The 20,000-nt window shown below is 33.4% G+C and overlaps 1 protein-coding gene across 7 annotated transcripts in view; it reads right to left on the reverse strand.

The window, feature by feature from the left end:
- Positions 1-20,000, reverse strand: part of Epac (Exchange protein directly activated by cAMP) — a 659,154-nt gene that overhangs the window by 383,233 nt on the left and 255,921 nt on the right. For 3 of the 7 annotated variants that reach the window (XM_067123719.1, XM_067123718.1, XM_067123715.1), the window contains exon 1: positions 684-787. The exons of 2 other annotated variants lie outside the window; for them this stretch is intronic. The gene's annotated coding sequence lies outside the window, so the exon portion shown is untranslated. Of the gene's footprint in view, positions 1-606; positions 824-20,000 lie in introns of those variants that run through there. 2 more of the 7 variants (XM_067123717.1, XM_067123716.1) reach the window with 2 other exon arrangements.

Consider the following 20,000-nt stretch of genomic DNA (forward strand, 5'->3'; position numbering starts at 1 on the left):
ACATATATTTATATATATATATATATATATACATATATTTATATATATATATATACATATATTTATATATATATATATATATATATAAATTATATCTTTATACATACATATATATATATATATATATATATATATATATATATATATATATATATATATATATATATATATATATTACATATATGTATATGTACATAATATTTGGGGAAGGGGTCAATGGAGAAACCAAAACACTGGCCAACAGTTCATTCACCACAGCTGCCAAATCTGGGTATTTCACCAGCCAGTTGATTTATATCCTTTTTTTTTTTATCCTTTATACCGCGTTCTATCCTAGATGACACACCGTGCAATTAAACAAGAGACAAAAAAAGAAACCTTTTTGCATTTCCAAATTAACGACCCACGACCTTCGATTAAATATAACACAACGCGGGGCCCCAACACTGGATAATTACACCCAAATCTCTCCCACGCGGAACGTTCTTTGAACTGAATAAGAAAAACTTTTCATATTTTTCATTAACACTTCCATTTCTTCATTACGCTAAAATATGGTCTTATTCTTAAGACCCAACACAGTATTGGAATCAGAGGAAGACATACTCTATTCGCAGGGAATGCTTATTTTTGACACTATGTGCACGCATTCTATTTTCATCTTCAAACACTAATCTTATTACTTCTTAGGAAATGCAAGGAGTCATGTTTCTTCTATGTTTACAATTCACACTCGACTCCCACACTACCGCACTTGCCAAAGCCGACTGACTCGACTCCGGTCACCGTCGACGCATTTAACAGTATTTCCACACGCACACACACTCATATGCGGGGTGGAATACTCCATGGCGCTTGTTTGGACGTACGTTTGTTTGTTTGTGTTCCGTGCTGGAGCTGAAAGGGGCCAGATGCGGAGTGAATGTACGCATAATGGAGATGCCATGTTAGCATCGTTTTGTTCGGCTCCCATTGTGGTCCTACTCAGGGATCTTTGGGAGTATTTTTATAACCCTCCATATTTTGTTTACTTATTTACACACACACAAACACACTACACCACAGTATTACGATTTATGCGAAGAGTCAGTTACTGTCAGTATTTCCACACAACTTCCGTCCTTCTGTGCCTCCAGCTGACGCACTATAGGAGCTTGTACAATTGCTGCGCTGCCAGTCTAAAAGTTTCGAATTCTCTCTCTCTCTCTCTCTCTCTCTCTCTCTCTCTCTCTCTCTCTCTCTCTCAGATACCTAAATGCCACAGCGCCACAAAATTAAAAAAAACGATCCCCGCTTTGAATTCCGCAGGTTTTCAAGGTACTGCAACTACCTGTATTAATTACGGCTAAATAGAAAGTACATGTTTTAAAAATAATCATGACAAAATTCTCCACGTTTTTCATTCTCATGTTTCCTCCCTTAAATAATAACCCAACCACCATAATGATTTCATTGTTGACTTATTTTAATGGCAAAGGTCATGGTCTTGGTAATGACACTAACCTCGTACTGAACGCAGACAATCTCGGCAAGTGACCCCTTTATACATTCTTGAGATGAGGTGTGGGGCTAGTTCCCTCATCCCTAAACCTTTGCTGAAATCGAAAATGTGCTGTAGTCAGAAAACTCCCAAACACACACTCGCCTATAAAGAGCAATATACAAAAGACGGCCTAATATCAGTAAAATGACATTCACAAAATGGTTAGGTTACTAACTCATACGAATAATATAACAGTTATATCTACCGCGAACCTTTATCCGCATATCGCTCGGTTATTAAAATTCACCACCGCGAATGTCTTGATCGACGCGTATGATAATAAAACGGCCTTTAGCGGCAGAACAATTTTGCCTCCCAAGGTGAGGTGGTCAGCCAAGTGACGACGACGGTCGACTGAATGAACACTTGAGACCGCAAAGTCGTTAACAATTGAGAAAAGAATGGAGGGTTCTCATGGCTCCTTTGTTGTTGCAATTCCCAGTTTTGCCATTATCTGTTCCTCTGCACTTTTTATTATTCCTTTTTTTTTGTGACACTCGTTCCCGTTCGCGTATATAATTAAAATAAAAAGGGTTTCCATACTCAAGAAACCTTACGAATACAACGTAATCCATCATCTGTTCCTTTGCACTTTTTATTATTCCTTTTTTGTGACGCTCGTTCCGTTCGCGTAAAATTAAAATAAAAAAGGTTTCCATACTCAAGAAACATTACGAATACAACGTAATTTATCTGTTCTTTGCACTTTTATTATTCCTTTTTTGTGACGCTCGTTCCCGTTCGCGTAAAATTAAAATAAAAAAGGTTTCCATACTCAAGAAACATTACGTGACGCTCGTTCCCGTTCGCGTAAAATTAAAATAAAAAGGTTTCCATACTCAAGAAACATTAAAACAACGTAATCTGTTCCTTTGCACTTTTTATTATTCCTTTTTTTGTGACGCTCGTTCCCGTTCGCGTAAAATTAAAATAAAAAAGGTTTCATACTCAAGAAACATTACGAATACAACGTAATCCATTATCTGTTCCTTTGCACTTTTTATTATTCCTTTTTTGTGACGCTCGTTCCCGTTCGCGTAAAATTAAAATAAAAAACGCTCGTTTCCCGATCGGTTTAAAATAAAAAAGGTTCATACTCAAGAAACATTACGAATACAACGTAATCCATTATTTATCTGTTCCTTTGCACTTTTTATTATTCCTTTTTTGTGACGCTCGTTCCGTTCGCGTAAAATTAAAATAAAAAAGGTTTCCATACTCAAGAAACATTACGTACAACCCATCATCTGTTCCTTTGCACTTTTATTATTCCTTTTTTTGTGACGCTCGTTTCCCGTTCGCGTAAAATTAAAATAAAAAAGGTTTCCATACTCAAGAAACATTACGAATACAACGTAATCCATCATCTGTTCCTTTGCACTTTTATTATTCCTTTTTTGTGACGCTCGTTCCCGTTCGCGTAAAATTAAAATAAAAAAAGGTTTCCATACTCAAGAAACATTACCAACGTAATCCATCATCTGTTCCTTTGACGTGACGCTCGTTCCCGTTCGCGTAAAATTAAAATAAAAAAAGGTTTCCATACTCAAGAAACATTACGGTTTCATCTGTTCCTTTGCACTTTTACTCACGCTCGTTCCCGTTCGCGTAAAATTAAAATAAAAAAGAAACATTACGAATACAACGTAATCCATTATCTGTTCCTTTGCACTTTTTATTATTCCTTTTTGTGACGCTCGTTCCCGCAAAATTAAAATAAAAAGGTTTCCATTTTACGAATACAACGTAATCCATTATCTGTTCCTTTGCACTTTTATTATTCCTTTTTGTTGTTCCTGACGCGTAAAATTAAAATAAAAAAGGTTTCCATACTCGTTCCATTATCTGTTCCTTTGCACTTTATTATTCCTTTTTGCGTAAAATTAAAATAAAAAAGGTTTCCATACTCAAGAAACATTACGAATACAACGTAATCCATTATCTGTTCCTTTGCACTTTTATTATTCCTTTTTTTGTGACGCTCGTTCCCGTTCGCGTAAAATTAAAATAAAAAAGGTTTCCAAGAAACATTACAAGTAATCCATCATCTACGAATTACAACGTAACGTAATCCATCATCTGTTCCTTTGCACTTTTATTATTCTTTTTGTGACGCTCAAAATTAAAATAAAAAAAGGTTTCCATACTCAAGAAAACATTCCAACGTTCCATTATCTGTTCCTTTGCACTTTTATTATTCCTTTTTGTGACGCTCGTTCCCATCGCGTAAAATTAAAATAAAAAAGGTTTCCATACTCAAGAAACATTATACAACGTAATCCATTATCTGTTCCTTTTTTTTATTATTCCTTTTTTTTGTGACGCTCGTTCCCGATCGTAAAATTAAAATAAAAAAAGGTTTCCATACTCAAGAAACATGACAACGTAATCTCGTTCCCGTTCGTTCCTGTCGCGTAAAATTAAAATAAAAAAGGTTTCCATACTCAAGAAACATTACGAATACAACGTAATCCATTATCTGTTCCTTTGCACTTTTTTATTCCTTTTTTGTGACGCTTTCCCGATCGCGTTTAAAATTTTCCATACTCAAGAAACATGACGCTCGTTCCTTTGCACTTTTATTATTCCTTTTTTGATCGTTCGTAAAATTAAAATAAAAAAGGTTTCCATACTCAAGAAACATTACGAAAAATTAAAATAAAAAAGGTTTTATAACGTAATACATCTGTTCCTTTGCATTTTATTATTCCTTTTTTGTGACGTTCCCGATCTTCCTTTGCAAAATTAAAATAAAAAAAAGGTTTCCTTTGCACTTTTAATCCATCATCTGTTCCTTTTTTTATTATTCCTTTTTGTGACGCTCGTTCCCGTTCGCGTAAAATTAAAATAAAAAAGGTTTCCATACTCAAGAAACATTACGAATACAACGTAATCCATCATCTGTTCCTTTGCACTTTTATTATTCCTTTTTTGTGACGCTCGTTCCCCATCGCGTAAAATTAAAATAAAAAAGGTTTCCATACTTTACGAATACAACGTAATCCATCATCTGTTCCTTTGCACTTTTATTATTCCTTTTGTGACGCTCGTTCCCGTTCGCGTAAAATTAAAATAAAAAAGGTTTCCATACTCAAGGTTTCCATTATCTGTTCCTTTGAATTACACGCTCGTTCCCGAAAATTAAAATAAAAAAGGTTTCATACTCAAGAAACATTAATCAACAATCCATCTGTTCCTTTGCACTTTTTATTATTCCTTTTTTGTGACGCTCGTTCCCGATCGCGTAAAATTAAAATAAAAAAAGGTTTCCATATTCCTTTTCCATACTCAAGAAACATTTTCCTTTGCACTTTTATTATTCCTTTTTTGTGACGCTCGTTCCCGTTCGCGTAAAATTAAAATAAAAAGGTTTCCATACTCAAGAAACATTACGAATACAACGTAATCCATTATCTGTTCCTTTGCACTTTTATTATTCCTTTTTTTGTGACGCTCGTTCCGTCGCGTAAAATTAAAATAAAAAAGGTTTCCATACTCAAATCCATCATCTGTTCCTTTGCACTTTTTATTATTCCTTTTTTTGTGACGCTCGTTCCCGATCGCGTAAAATTAAAATAAAAAAAGGTTTCCATACTCAAGAAACATTACGAATACAACGTAATCCATTATCTGTTCCTTTGCACTTTTATTATTCCTTTTTGTGACGCTCGTTCCCGATCGCGTAAAATTAAAATAAAAAAGGTTTCCATACTCAAGAAACATTACGAATACAACGTAATCCATTATCTGTTCCTTTGCACTTTTTATTATTCCTTTGTGACGCTCACGTTCCCGATCGCGTAAAATTAAAATAAAAAAGGTTTCCATACTCAAGAAACATTACGAATACTCCATTATCTGTTCCTTTGCACTTTTATTATTCCTTTTTGTGACGCTCGTTCCTGTTCGCGTAAAATTAAAATAAAAAAAGGTTTCCATACTCAAGAAACATTACGAATACAACGTAATCCATTATCTGTTCCTTTGCACTTTTTATTATTCTTTTTGTTTTTCCTTCGCGTAAAATTAAAATAAAAAAGGTTTCCACTCAAGAAAACATTACGAATACAACGTAATTTATCTGTTCCTTTGCACTTTTTTTGTGATTATTCCTTTTTTGTGACGCTCGTTCCCGATCGCGTAAAATTAAAATAAAAAAAGGTTTCCATAAACTTACAATAAACAATTATCTGTTCCTTTGCACTTTTTATTATTCCTTTTTTGTGACGTAATCCATTATCTGTTCCTTTGCACTTTTATTATTCCTTTTTTGACGCTTTCCCGTTCGCGTAAAATTGACGCTTTCGTTCCAACGTAATCGCGTAAAATTAAAATAAAAATTAAAATAAAAAAGGTTTCCATACTCAAGAAACATTACGAATACAACGTAATCCATTATCTGTTCCTTTGCACTTTTATTATTCCTTTTTGTGACGCTCGTTCCCGTTCGCGTAAAATTAAAATAAAAAAAGTTTTCCATCATCTGTTCCTTTGCACTTTTTATTATTCCTTTTTTTGTGACGCTCGTTTCCATTATCTGTTCCTTCGCGTAAAATTAAAATTAAAAAAAAAAGGTTTCCATACAATACAAGAAACATTACGACGCTCCGTTCCCGTTCGCGTAAAATTAAATAAAAAAAGGTTTCAACGTAATCCATTATCTGTTCCTTTGCACTTTTTTATTATTCCTTTTTGTGACGCTTCGTTTCCCATCGCGTAAAAAAATTAAAATAAAAAAAGGTTTCATACTCAAAACATTACCTTTTTTGAATACAACGTAATCCATTATCTGTTCCTTTGCACTTTTATTATTCCTTTTTTTGTGACGCTCGTTCCCGATCGCGTAAAATTAAAATAAAAAGGTTTCCATACTCAAGAAACATTACGAATACAACGTAATCCATTATCTGTTCCTTTGCACTTTTATTATTCCTTTTTTGTGACGCTCGTTCCTGATCGCGTAAAATTAAAATAAAAAAGGTTTCCATACTCAAGAAACATTACGAATACAACGTAATCCATTATCTGTTCCTTTGCACTTTTATTATTCCTTTTTTTGTGACGCTCGTTCCCGATCGTAAAATTAAAATAAAAAGGTTTCCATACTCAAGAAACATTACGAAACGTAATCCATTATCTGTTCCTTTGCACTTTTATTATTCCTTTTTTAAAAATTAAAATAAAAAAGGTTTCATACTCAAGACGCTCGTTCCCGTTCGCGTAAAATTAAAATAAAAAAAGGTTTCCATACTCAAGAAACATTACGAATACAACGTAATCCATCATCTGTTCCTTTGCACTTTTATTATTCCTTTTTTTGTGACGCTCGTTCCCGTTCGCGTAAAATTAAAATAAAAAAAGGTTTCCATACTCAAGAAACATTACAGAATATCATCTGTTCTTTTGCACTAATTCCATCATCTGTTCCTTTGCACTTTTATTTGTGATTCCTTTTTAAAAAAGGTTTCCATACTCGTGAAACATTACTCGTTCCGTTCGCGTAAAATTAAAATAAAAAAGGTTTCCATACTCAAAAAAATTACGAATACAAAGTAATCCATTATCTGTTCCTTTGCACTTTTTTATTCCTTTTTTTTTGTGACGCTCGTCTCGGATCGCGTATTATTCCTTTTTTTGACGCTCGTTCCCGTTCGCGTAAAATTAAAATAAAAAGGTTTCCATACTCAAGAAACATTACAGAATACAAAGTAATCCATTATCTGTTCCTTTGCACTTTTTATTATTCCTTTTTGTGACGCTCTCAAAACATTCCGAATCGTTCGTAAAAATTAAAATAAAAAAGGTTTCCATACTCAAGAAACATTACGAATACAACGTAATCCATTATCTGTTCCTTTGCACTTTTATTATTCCTTTTTTTGTGACGCTCGTTCCGATCGCGTAAAATTAAAATAAAAAGGTTTCCATACTCAAGAAACATTACGAATACAACGTAATCCATTATCTGTTCCTTTGCACTTTTATTATTCCTTTTTTGTGACGCTCGTTCCCGATCGCGTAAAATTAAAATAAAAAAGGTTTCCATACTCAAGAAACATTACGAATACAACGTAATCCATTATCTGTTCCTTTGCACTTTATTATTCCTTTTTTTGTGACGCTCGTTCCACGTTCGCGTAAAATTAAAATAAAAAAGGTTTCCATACTCAAGAAACATTATTACAGATACAACGCCTGTCTCGATCGCGTAAAAATTAAAAATAAAAAAGGTTTCATACTCAAGAGTAATCCATCATCTGTTCCTTTGCACTTTTATTATTCCTTTTTGTGACGCTCGTTCCTGATCGCGTAAAATTAAAATAAAAAAGGTTTCCATACTCAAGAAACATTACGAATACAACGTAATCCATCATCTGTTCCTTTGCACTTTATATGTATACAATGTAACTATCATTATTCCTTTTTGTGACGCTCGTTCCCGTTCGCGTAAAATTAAAATAAAAAAAGGTTTCCATACTCAAGAAACATTACGAATACAACGTAATCCATCATCTGTTCCTTTGCAAAAAATTAAAATAAAAAAGGTTTCATTTATTTTCCTTTTTTTGTGACGCTCGTTCCCCGATCGCGTAAAATTAAAATAAAAAAGGTTTCCATACTCAGAAACATACAATACAACGTAATCCATCATCTGTTCCTTTGCACTTTTTATTATTCCTTTTTTGTGACGCTCGTTCCTTGCACGTTCGCGTAAATTAAAAATAAAATAAAAAAGGTTTCCATACTCAAGAAAACATTACGAATACAACGTAATCCATTATCTGTTCATTGTGACGCTCGTTCCGATCGCGTAAAATTAAATCATCTGTTCTGCAATTTTTAAAAAAATTAAATAAAAAGGTTCCATTCAAGAAACATTACGAATACAACGTAATCCATCATCTGTTCCTTTTTTTATTAACCTTCGAATTTTTTGTTGACGCTCCTTTTTTTTGTGACGCTCGTTCCCGATCGCGTAAAATTAAAATAAAAAAGGTTTCCATACTCAAGAAACATTACGTATGAATACAACGTAATCCATTATCTGTTCCTTTGCACTTTTTATTATTCCTTTTTGTGACGCTCGTTCCCGATCGCGTAAAATTAAAATAAAAAAAGGTTTCCATACTCAACGAAACATTATTATTCCTTTTTTTGTGACGCTCGTTTCCTGATCGCGTAAAATAATCCATTATCAATACAACGTGTTCCTTTTTGCACTTTTTATTATTCCTTTTTTGTGACGCTCGTTCCCGATCGCGTAAAATTAAAATAAAAAGGTTTCCATACTCAAGAAACATTACGAATACAACGTAATCCATTATCTGTTCCTTTGCACTTTTATTATTCCTTTTTGTGACGCTCGTTTCGATCGCGTAAAATTAAAATAAAAAAGGTTTCCATACTCAAGAAACATTACGAATACAATCCATCATCTGTTCCTTTGCACTAATTCCATCATCTGTTCCTTTGCACTTTTTATTATTCCTTTTTTGTGACGCTCGTTTCCCGTTCGCGTAAAATTAAAAATAAAAAAGGTTTCCATTGCACTCAAGAAACATTACGAATACAACGTAATCCATTATCTGTTCCTTTGCACTTTTATTATTCCTTTTTTTGTGACGCTCGTTCCCGTTCGCGTAAATTAAAATAAAGGTTTCCATACTCAAGAAACATTACGAATACAACGTAATCCATTATCTGTTCCTTTGCACTTTTATTATTCCTTTTTTGTGACGCTCGTTTCCCGTTCGCGTAAAATTAAAATAAAAAAAGGTTTCCATACTCAGAAACATTACAATACAACGTAATCCATTATCTGTTCCTTTGCACTTTTTATTATTCCTTTTTGTGACTGCTCGTTCCCGTTCGCGTAAAATTAAAATAAAAAAGGTTTCATACTCAGAAACATACGAATACAACGTAATCATTATCTGTTCCTTTGCACTTTTTATTATTCCTTTTATTATTCCTAAAATTAAAATTTTCCATTGTGACGCTTATCTTTTCCTTTGCATTTTATTATTCCTTTTTTTGTGACGCTCGTTCCCGATCGCGTAAAATTAAAATAAAAAAGGTTTCCATACTCAAAGAAACATTACGAATACAACGTAATCCATTATCTGTTCCTTTGCACTTTTATTATTCCTTTTTTTGTGACGCTCGTTCCCGTTCGCGTAAAATTAAAATAAAAAAGGTTTCCATACTCAAAAACATTACGAATACAACGTAATCCATTATCATTCCTTTGCACTTTTTATTATTCCTTTTTGTGACGCTCGTTCCCGATCGCGTAAATTAAAATAAAAAAGGTTTCCATACTCAAAAACATTACGAATACAACGTAATCCATTATCTGTTCCTTTGCACTTTTTATTATTCCTTTTTGTGACGCTCGTTCCCGATCGCGTAAAATTAAAATAAAAAAGGTTCCATACTCAAGAAACATTACGAATACAACGTAATCCATCATCTGTTCCTTTGCACTTTTATTATTCCTTTTTTTGTGACGCTCGTTCCCGATCGCGTAAAATTAAAATAAAAAAAGGTTTCCATACTCAAGAAACATTACGAATACAACGTAATCCATTATCTGTTCCTTTGCACTTTTTATTATTCCTTTTTTTGTGACGCTCGTTCCCGTTCGCGTAAAATTAAAATAAAAAAAGGTTTCCATACTCAAGAAACATTACGAATACAACGTAATCCATTATCTGTTCCTTTGCACTTTTTATTATTCCTTTTTTTGTGACGCTCGTTCCCGATCGCGTAAAATTAAAATAAAAAAAGGTTTCCATACTCAAGAAACATTACGAATACAACGTAATCCATTATCTGTTCCTTTGCACTTTTTATTATTCCTTTTTTTGTGACGCTCGTTCCCGATCGCGTAAAATTAAAATAAAAAAAGGTTTCCATACTCAAGAAACATTACGAATACAACGTAATCCATCATCTGTTCCTTTGCACTTTTATTATTCCTTTTTTGTGACGCTCGTTCCATTCGTAAAATTAAAATAAAAAAGGTTTCCATACCAAGAAACATTCGAATACAAAGTAATCCATCATCTGTTCCTTTGCACTTTTATTATTCCTTTTTTGTGACGCTCGTTCCCGTTCGCGTAAAATTAAAATAAAAAAGGTTTCCATACTCAAGAAACATTACAATACAACGTAATCCATTATCTGTTCCTTTGCACTTTTATTATTCCTTTTTTTATGACGCTCGTTCCCGTTCGCGTAAAATTAAAATAAAAAAGGTTTCCATACTCAAGAAACATTACGAATACAACGTAATCCATTATCTGTTCCCTTGCACCATTATTCCTTTTTTTGTGACGCTCGTTCCCGATCGCTAAAATTAAAATAAAAAGGTTATACTCAAGAAACATTACGAATACAACGTTTTTCTGTTCCTTTGCACTTTTTATTATTCCTTTTTTTTGTGACGCTCGTTCGTAAAATTAAAATAAAAAAGGTTTCCCTCAAGAAACATTACGAATACAAAGTAATCCATCATCTGTTCCTTTGCACTTTTATTATTCCTTTTTTGTGACGCTCGTTCCCGATCGCGTAAAAATTAAAATAAAAAAAGGTTTCCATACTCAAGAAACATTACGAATACAACGTAATCCATCATCTGTTCCTTTGCAATTATTCACGCTTTCCCGATCGCGTAAAATTAAAATAAAAAAAGGTTCCATACTTTTATTATTATCTGTTCCTTTGCACTTTTTATTATTCCTTTTTGACGCTCGTTCCCGATCGCGTAAAATTAAAATAAAAAAGGTTTCCATACTCAAGAAACATTACGAATACAACGTAATCCATTATCTGTTCCTTTGCACTTTTTATTATTCCTTTTTGTGACGCTCGTTCCCGATCGCGTAAAATTAAAATAAAAAAGGTTTCCATAAAAAACATAAAACAACGTAATCCATCATCTGTTTCCATTGCACTTTTATTATTCCTTTTTGAAACGCGTATTAAAATAAAAGGTTTCCATACTCAAGAAACAAAGTAATCCATCATCTGTTCCTTTGCACTTTTATTATTCCTTTTTGTGACGCTCGTTCCCGTTCGCGTAAAATTAAAATAAAAAAGGTTTCCATACTCAAGAAACATTACGAATACAAAGTAATCCATCATCTGTTCCTTTTTTTATTATTCCTTTTTTTGTGACGCTCGTTCCCGTTCGCGTAAAATTAAAATAAAAAAGGTTTCCATACTTAAAATAAAAAGGTTTCTCAAGAATACAATACAACGTAATCCATTATCTGTTCCTTGCACTTTTTATTATTCCTTTTTTTGACGCTCGTTCCCGTTCGCGTAAAAACTTAAATAAAAAAATAAAAAAAGGTTTCCATACTCAAGAAACATTACGAATACAACGTAATCCATCATCTGTTCCTTTGCACTTTTATTATTCCTTTTTTTGTGACGCTCGTTCCCGTTCGCGTAAAATTAAAATAAAAAAAGGTTTCCATACTCAAGAAACATTACGAATACAACGTAATCCATCATCTGTTCCTTTGCACTTTTATTATTCCTTTTTTTGTGACGCTCGTTCCCGATCGCGTAAAATTAAAATAAAAAAGGTTTCCATACTCAAGAAACATTACGTATACAACGTAATCCATCATCTGTTCCTTTGCACTTTTATTATTCCTTTTTTTTTGTGACGCTCGTTCCCGATCGCGTAAAATTAAAATAAAAAAGGTTTCCATACTCAAGAAACATTACAATACAAAGTAATCCATCATCTGTTCCTTTGCAATTATTCGTAATCGCGTAAAATTAAAATAAAAAAGGTTTCATCTCGAAAACATTACGAATACAACGTAATCCATTATCTGTTCCTTTGCACTTTTTATTATTCCTTTTTTTGTGACGCTCGTTCCCGATCGCGTAAAATTAAAATAAAAAAAGGTTTCCATACTCAAGAAACATTACGAATACAACGTAATCCATCATCTGTTCCTTTGCACTTTTATTATTCCTTTTTTTGTGACGCTCGTTCCCGTTCGCGTAAAATTAAAATAAAAAAAGGTTTCCATACTCAAGAAACATTACGAATACAAAGTAATCCATCATCTGTTCCTTTGCACTTTTATTATTCCTTTTTGTGACGCTCGTTCCCGTTCGCGTAAAATTAAAATAAAAAAAGGTTTCCATACTCAAGAAACATTACGAATACAACGTAATCCATCATCTGTTCCTTTGCACTTTTATTATTCCTTTTTTTGTGACGCTCGTTCCCGATCGCGTAAAATTAAAATAAAAAAAGGTTTCCATACTCAAGAAACATTACGTATACAACGTAATCCATCATCTGTTCCTTTGCACTTTTATTATTCCTTTTTTTGTGACGCTCGTTCCCGATCGCGTAAAATTAAAATAAAAAAGGTTTCCATACTCAAGAAACATTACGTATACAACGTAATCCATCATCTAAAACGCTCGTTCCCGATCGCGTAAAAAAAATAAAAAGGTTTCCATACTCAAGAAACATTACGAATACAACGTAATCCATCATCTATTCCTTTGCACTTTTTATTATTCCTTTTTTTGTGACGCTCGTTCCCGTTCGCGTAAATTAAAATAAAAAAGGTTTCCATACTCAAGAACATTACGAATACAAAGTAATCCATCATCTGTTCCTTTGCACTTTTATTATTCCTTTTTTTTGTGACGCTCGTTCCCGTTCGCGTAAAATTAAAATAAAAAAGGTTTCCATACTCAGAAACCTTACGAATACAACGTAATCCATCATCTGTTCCTTTGCAATTATTCCTTTTTTTGTGACGCTCGTTCCCGAAAAATTAAAATAAAAAGGTTTCCATACTCAAGAAACATTACGTATACAACGTAATCCATCATCTGTTCCTTTGCACTTTTATTATTCCTTTTTGTGACGCTCGTTCCCGATCGCGTAAAATTAAAATAAAAAAGGTTTCCATACTCAAGAAACATTACGTATACAACGTAATCCATCATCTGTTCCTTTGCACTTTTTATTATTCCTTTTTGTGACGCTCGTTCCCGATCGCGTAAAATTAAAATAAAAAAAGGTTTCCATTTTTTACTCAAAAAACCTTACGAATACAACGTAATCCATCATCTGTTCCTTTGCACTTTTTATTATTCCTTTTTGTGACGCTCGTTCCCGATCGCGTAAAATTAAAATAAAAAGGTTTCCATACTCAAGAAACATTACGTATACAACGTAATCCATCATCTGTTCCTTTGCACTTTTATTATTCCTTTTTTGTGACGCTCGTTCCCGATCGCGTAAAATTAAAATAAAAAAGGTTTCCATCATCAAGAAACATTACGTATACAACGTAATCCATCATCTGTTCCTTTGCACTTTTATTATTCCTTTTTGTGACGCTCGTTCCCGTTCGCGTAAAATTAAAATAAAAAAAGGTTTCCATAAAAGAAACATTACGTATACAACGTAATCCATCATCTGTTCCTTTGCACTTTTATTATTCCTTTTTTTTGTGACGCTCGTTCCCGTTCGCGTAAAATTAAAATAAAAAAGGTTTCCATACTCAAGAAACATTACGTATACAACGTAATCCATCATCTGTTCCTTTGCACTTTTATTATTCCTTTTTGTGACGCTCGTTCCCGATCGCGTAAAATTAAAATAAAAAAGGTTTCCATACTCAAGAAACCTTACGTATACAACGTAATCCATCATCTGTTCCTTTGCACTTTTATTATTCCTTTTTTGTGACGCTCGTTCCCGTTCGCGTAAAATTAAAATAAAAAAGGTTTCCATACTCAAGAAACCTTACGATACAACGTAATCCATCATCTGTTCCTTTGCACTTTTATTATTCCTTTTTTGTGACGCTCGTTCCCGATCGCGTAAAATTAAAATAAAAAAAAAGGTTTCATACTCAAGAAACCTTACGAATACAACGTAATCCATCATCTGTTCCTTTGCACTTTTTATTATTCCTTTTTTGTGACGCTCGTTCCCGTTCGCGTAAAATTAAAATAAAAGAAACATTACGTAATCCATCATCTGTTCCTTTGGGTACATTAACGCTCGTTCCCGAAAATTAAAATAAAAAGGTTTCCATACTCAAGAATATACAACGTAATCCATCATCTGTTCCTTTGCACTTTTATTATTCCTTTTTTTGTGACGCTCGTTCCCGATCGCGTAAAATTAAAATAAAAAAAGGTTTCCATACTCAAGAAACATTACGTATACAACGTAATCCATCATCTGTTCCTTTGCACTTTTATTATTCCTTTTTTTGTGACGCTCGTTCCCGATCGCGTAAAATTAAAATAAAATTTCCAAAAAAACATTACGTATACAACGTAATCCATCATCTGTTCCTTTGCACTTTTATTATTCCTTTTTGTGAAAAATTAAAATAAAAAAGGTTTCCATACTCAGAAACATTACAACGTAATCCATCATCTGTTCCTTTGCACTTTTATTATTCCTTTTTTTTTTGTGACGCTCGTTCCCGATCGCGTAAAATTAAAAAAAAAAAAGGTTATACAACGTAATACTCTGCTCCTTTTGCACTTTTTATTATTCCTTTTTGTGACGCTCGTTCATCGCGTAAAACAAAAAGGTTTCCACGTATACAACGTAATCCATCATCTGTTCCTTTGCACTTTTATTATTCCTTTTTTGTGACGCTCGTTCCCGATCGCGTAAAATTAAAATAAAAAAAAAAGGTTTCCATACTCAAAACCCTTACGAATACAACGTAATCCATCATCTGTTCCTTTGCACTTTATTATTCCTTTTTGTGACGCTCGTTCCCGATCGCGTAAAATTAAAATAAAAAAGGTTTCCATACTCAAGAAACCTTACGAATACAACGTAATCCATCATCTGTTCCTTTGCACTTTTATTATTCCTTTTTTGTGACGCTCGTTCCCGATCGCGTAAAATTAAAATAAAAAAGGTTTCCATACTCAAGAAACCTTACGAATACAACGTAATCCATCATCTGTTCCTTTGCACTTTTATTATTCCTTTTTTTGTGACGCTCGTTCCCGATCGCGTAAAATTAAAATAAAAAAAGGTTTCCATACTCAAGAAACATTACGTATACAACGTAATCCATCATCTGTTCCTTTGCACTTTTATTATTCCTTTTTTTGTGACGCTCGTTCCCGATCGCGTAAAATTAAAATAAAAAAAGGTTTCCATACTCAAGAAACCTTACGAATACAACGTAATCCATCATCTGTTCCTTTGCACTTTTTATTATTCTTTTTTTTTGTGACACTCGTTCCCGTTCGCGTAAAATTAAAATAAAAAAAGGTTTCCATACTCAAGAAACATTACGAATACAACGTAATCCATCATCTGTTCCTTTGCACTTTTTATTATTCCTTTTTTTGTGACGCTCGTTCCCGTTCGCGTAAAATTAAAATAAAAAAAGGTTTCCATACTCAAAAACATTACGAATACAACGTAATCCATTATCTGTCCTTTTGCACTTTTTATTATTCCTTTTTTTGTGACGCTCGTTCCCGTTCGCGTAAAATTAAAATAAAAAAAGGTTTCCATACCCAAGAAACATTACGAATACAATGTAAGGTAAGCGGGTCACGGCGTTTTTAATATCGCCTTTGTTGTTGAAGCTCGCAAATTTTTTGTTTGCTTTAGCCATCATTAACACAAAAGAAGTGTTTCCACGCGCAAGAAAGCTTCGGAAAACAAACTCCGGGACCCTTGGTGGAGAATTCGCATCTCCTTTGTTGTCTTAACTAACAGTTTTTCTTAATTACGCGCAGAACAAAAGCTCGATACTACATACTTTGTGAGCAGCTGTTGTTGAAGTTTCATTAAGTGGTGCAATTTACACCATTTTATATATTTTACACCGTTTTATTTATTCATCTGTATTTGTTTTCTTCATTTGATCTCTATAGCGTAAAACTCGAGACGAGTTTTGCACGCAGGAAAACAGCATAAATCACAGATTTCATTTTATGAAAAATGGTATCAACATTTAGCGTAATAATAATAATAATAATAATAATAATAATAATAATAATAATAATAATAATAATAATAATAATAATAATAATAATACCTAAATATTATACGCTATAAATCGACAAAAACTATTTTCAACTTATCTCTAAAAAAAGGATACGGCATTCGTACCACAAAACTAGTGCAATTACAATAACAGCAAAAACAATTTTCGTAACATTTTAGTGAAAAAAAACAGTATCTCAAGAAATGAAGATAACAAAGAGAAACGACAGAGGAAGCAACTTTATTCAACACTACTTGGTAGTTGTTATTTTGCACTGGTGTGACACGTATACCCAGAATAAGTAAAAACGTTTGTGCACACAAGCGCGCACACGCGCACTCGCGCACACACACACACATTTATATGTATGTGTATGTGTGTGTGTGTGTGACTGATTAGGTGTGAATGTTGTATACATATACAAATAACACAATTAGGTGTACATGTCCATGGCAATAAACGCTCTAATAATCAGAGACACGCATATATATCTTATTATATGAAACGTAATGCGTATCCAAATGTTTATTTGTTATGTGTATACCAAAGACAGCCAACAAGTAATCAATTCCACGGTTAACAACCTTAAAGTCCTATACAAGAGCAATAATGCTGAGAAACGGCACATACTTGATAAAAGTACCATGCAGCTGCTGAATGACTTGAACACTGCAGTCATTACTGACAAGACATGTACACAACAAAACTTATATAAAGGAAGAGAGAGAGAGAGAGAGAGAGAGAGAGAGAGAGAGAGAGAGAGAGAGAGAGAGAGAGAGAAAAAATAATACGAGCATGCAAATATATATAATTTTTTTGCACTATGTAAATCTTACACAAACGCAAAAAAAAAAAAAAAGTTGTCTGGAACCTTCTGAAACCTAACAAATATCTGAACCCCACTGGCTAACATAGAAAAAATAAAACCTTACCCCAGGCACCCGCCTTCAAAATAAGCACACCCAAGGCAGTCCAAAGACTCCTGCACTCACCTCCTGACGTCATATCCGGTTAGATCATTAGAAATTAATAACGATCACGTCAGGAGAATATTACAACGTTCTATGCACGTGACCATCTTTAGACTACCTAACCCTCAAAAACAAATATAAATGATCAAATCACTGCAAGTGTTTATCACCTGTGCATTACGCCTTAGAGAGTAAATCCCCCTACATTTCCCATGACACTGAACTTTAAGGAAAATTTATATTTTTTTAAAGGCCAAAATGTCCAACCCATTAATCATAAATACCTTAAAAAGGACTCCGTCAAACCCTAGCCCCCAACACGGGTAATTCCATATTGGCATCCTTCGCCTCGAACACCTGTCTGCCACACCTGTGACAAGGCCAGTTTCTCTTCATTTACACCGCCTTTCAGGACAGGAAAGGTCGATGAAATATTTATTCGGTTGCTAAGGCTCCCAAGATCCGATGCATGCAGCATTAGTTGGCAAATAATTAAAATAAGAGAAATTGACAATAAAACGCCATAAAGAATCGTCTAACGTGTACGAAAAAAACATCGAAAAGAAAGCGTCATTACACTGTGTTCAATGTGAAAACAGCTTCGAGAACCGGGAAATACTTTCAGCTTTAGTTGGGAAAAAACGATCTATACAACCGTGCGTTTTCTTAACCAAAGAGAACCAACAGCGACAAGTAGATCTCGATTAATAAATGTTTGCATTTGAGTAATTTTGCAGTTCCATCACATTCATAACTATTAGGAATATTACGCTGCGCTGAATGCTCAATTTCAAGATTCTGTGATAGCTGAAGGTTGCGTACATTACTCGGAGACATCTCTGTTACACACAAAAAATAAATATGGATACACATGGCGTTTTAGATCGCAGGACACTGAGTTGTTTAATGTATATGTGAAAACATGTAATTGTATGTATGTATGTATGTATGTATGTATGTATGTATGTATGTGTGTGTATGTCTGTGCACAGATCTTCGCCCCTAGAGTGAGTAGCGCTGGAAGGGCGTTAGACTTCTAATTCTAAGCAAGGTTTCTGGAATGAGGTTGCCAGCCCCTGGTCCTTTCTTGTGACTCTAGTTGGCGCTGGTACCCATTCACAACTGTGGGGGAAAGCCGGGATGGAACACACACACATATACATAGTATATGTATATATACAATCATATACTACATACATATACACAGTATGTATATGTGTAAAATTATAATTAACAACACGATAAATGCTATAAAAACATTAATTCTGAAAATGTCAAACTTTTCGTTACAACAAAACTGAAAACTTAATCTGAAACATGGTTTGAGATTTTAAAATTCCTCGTAACAGAATACAATATGAAGACTAAATAAAAAAAAAAAATAAATCAATCAATAACAAAAAATAAGGATTGAAAATTTCAACATCATAAAATCTCACAAAATACCTCAAAAGGAGACAGTGTTGACTACGAACATCGAAGAAACCCCGAGTCTCAAAAAGAGGCCATAGGTACCTATTTAGTATCGGTGTTTTCATGTTTTGCATATTCTAGGCTTGCGGAGCTATACACGCAGGAGTGTGTTTTTCTTTATATTTGTCTTTTTTTTTATTTATCAAATCTATGATGTCTACTACTCACTCAGGCTACAAGATAGAACCGTACGAAGCGCAGTTAAATAATAAGGATAACAATAATCACAGCAACGAAAACAACAAAATTGTTAATAACAAAAAAAACATCTGAAACGTTTCAACACGATGAAAATAATAGGTTTCCAGCTGAAGTCCAATTATAATGTGTAACAGACAAGCTGTCAGGTGAACTAAATTGCATCTCGAAAAACTGATAAAAAACGGCCAAGAAAAAATTAACCTCCTTGCAGAACGAGACAGAAATTGTACATGGAATTGTAAATGACTTTTTCCTGCACTGCGGCTGGTAAAGCTCTGTTTACGGATTTAGCACGAACTTTTAAATGTGATTTGGACTAATTTCAAGCAAAAGAACATATTTCTGATTCGTTTAAAGGCCAGTCAGATTTCGAACTTCTTTCTAGCAAAAGAGCATATTTCTGATTCGTTTAAAGGCCAGTCAGATTTAGCATAAGGTTCTGCGGAAGGGAGCATCCTTGATTCAGAGGTTAAAATTACGAAGGTGGCAGTTATTGCAGGCTTTTTCAATCTCTGTAGCCCATCAATATTTGGAAAAGTTTATTGCTGTATATATCCATACACATATGCATGCAAACATTATACTATATATATATATATATATATATATATATATATATATATATATATATATATATATATATATATATATATATATATATATATATATATATATATGTATATACATAGTGCGTGCCTTTGCTAGGTATCTGTAGTGCGTAAAAACTGAGTTTAATAAGCTCACCTTTTGCTACTGACATAAGATTTTATTTCTCCC

The sequence above is a fragment of the Macrobrachium rosenbergii genome, chromosome 21 (genome assembly GCF_040412425.1).
Source record: "Macrobrachium rosenbergii isolate ZJJX-2024 chromosome 21, ASM4041242v1, whole genome shotgun sequence".
NCBI lineage: Eukaryota > Metazoa > Arthropoda > Malacostraca > Decapoda > Palaemonidae > Macrobrachium > Macrobrachium rosenbergii.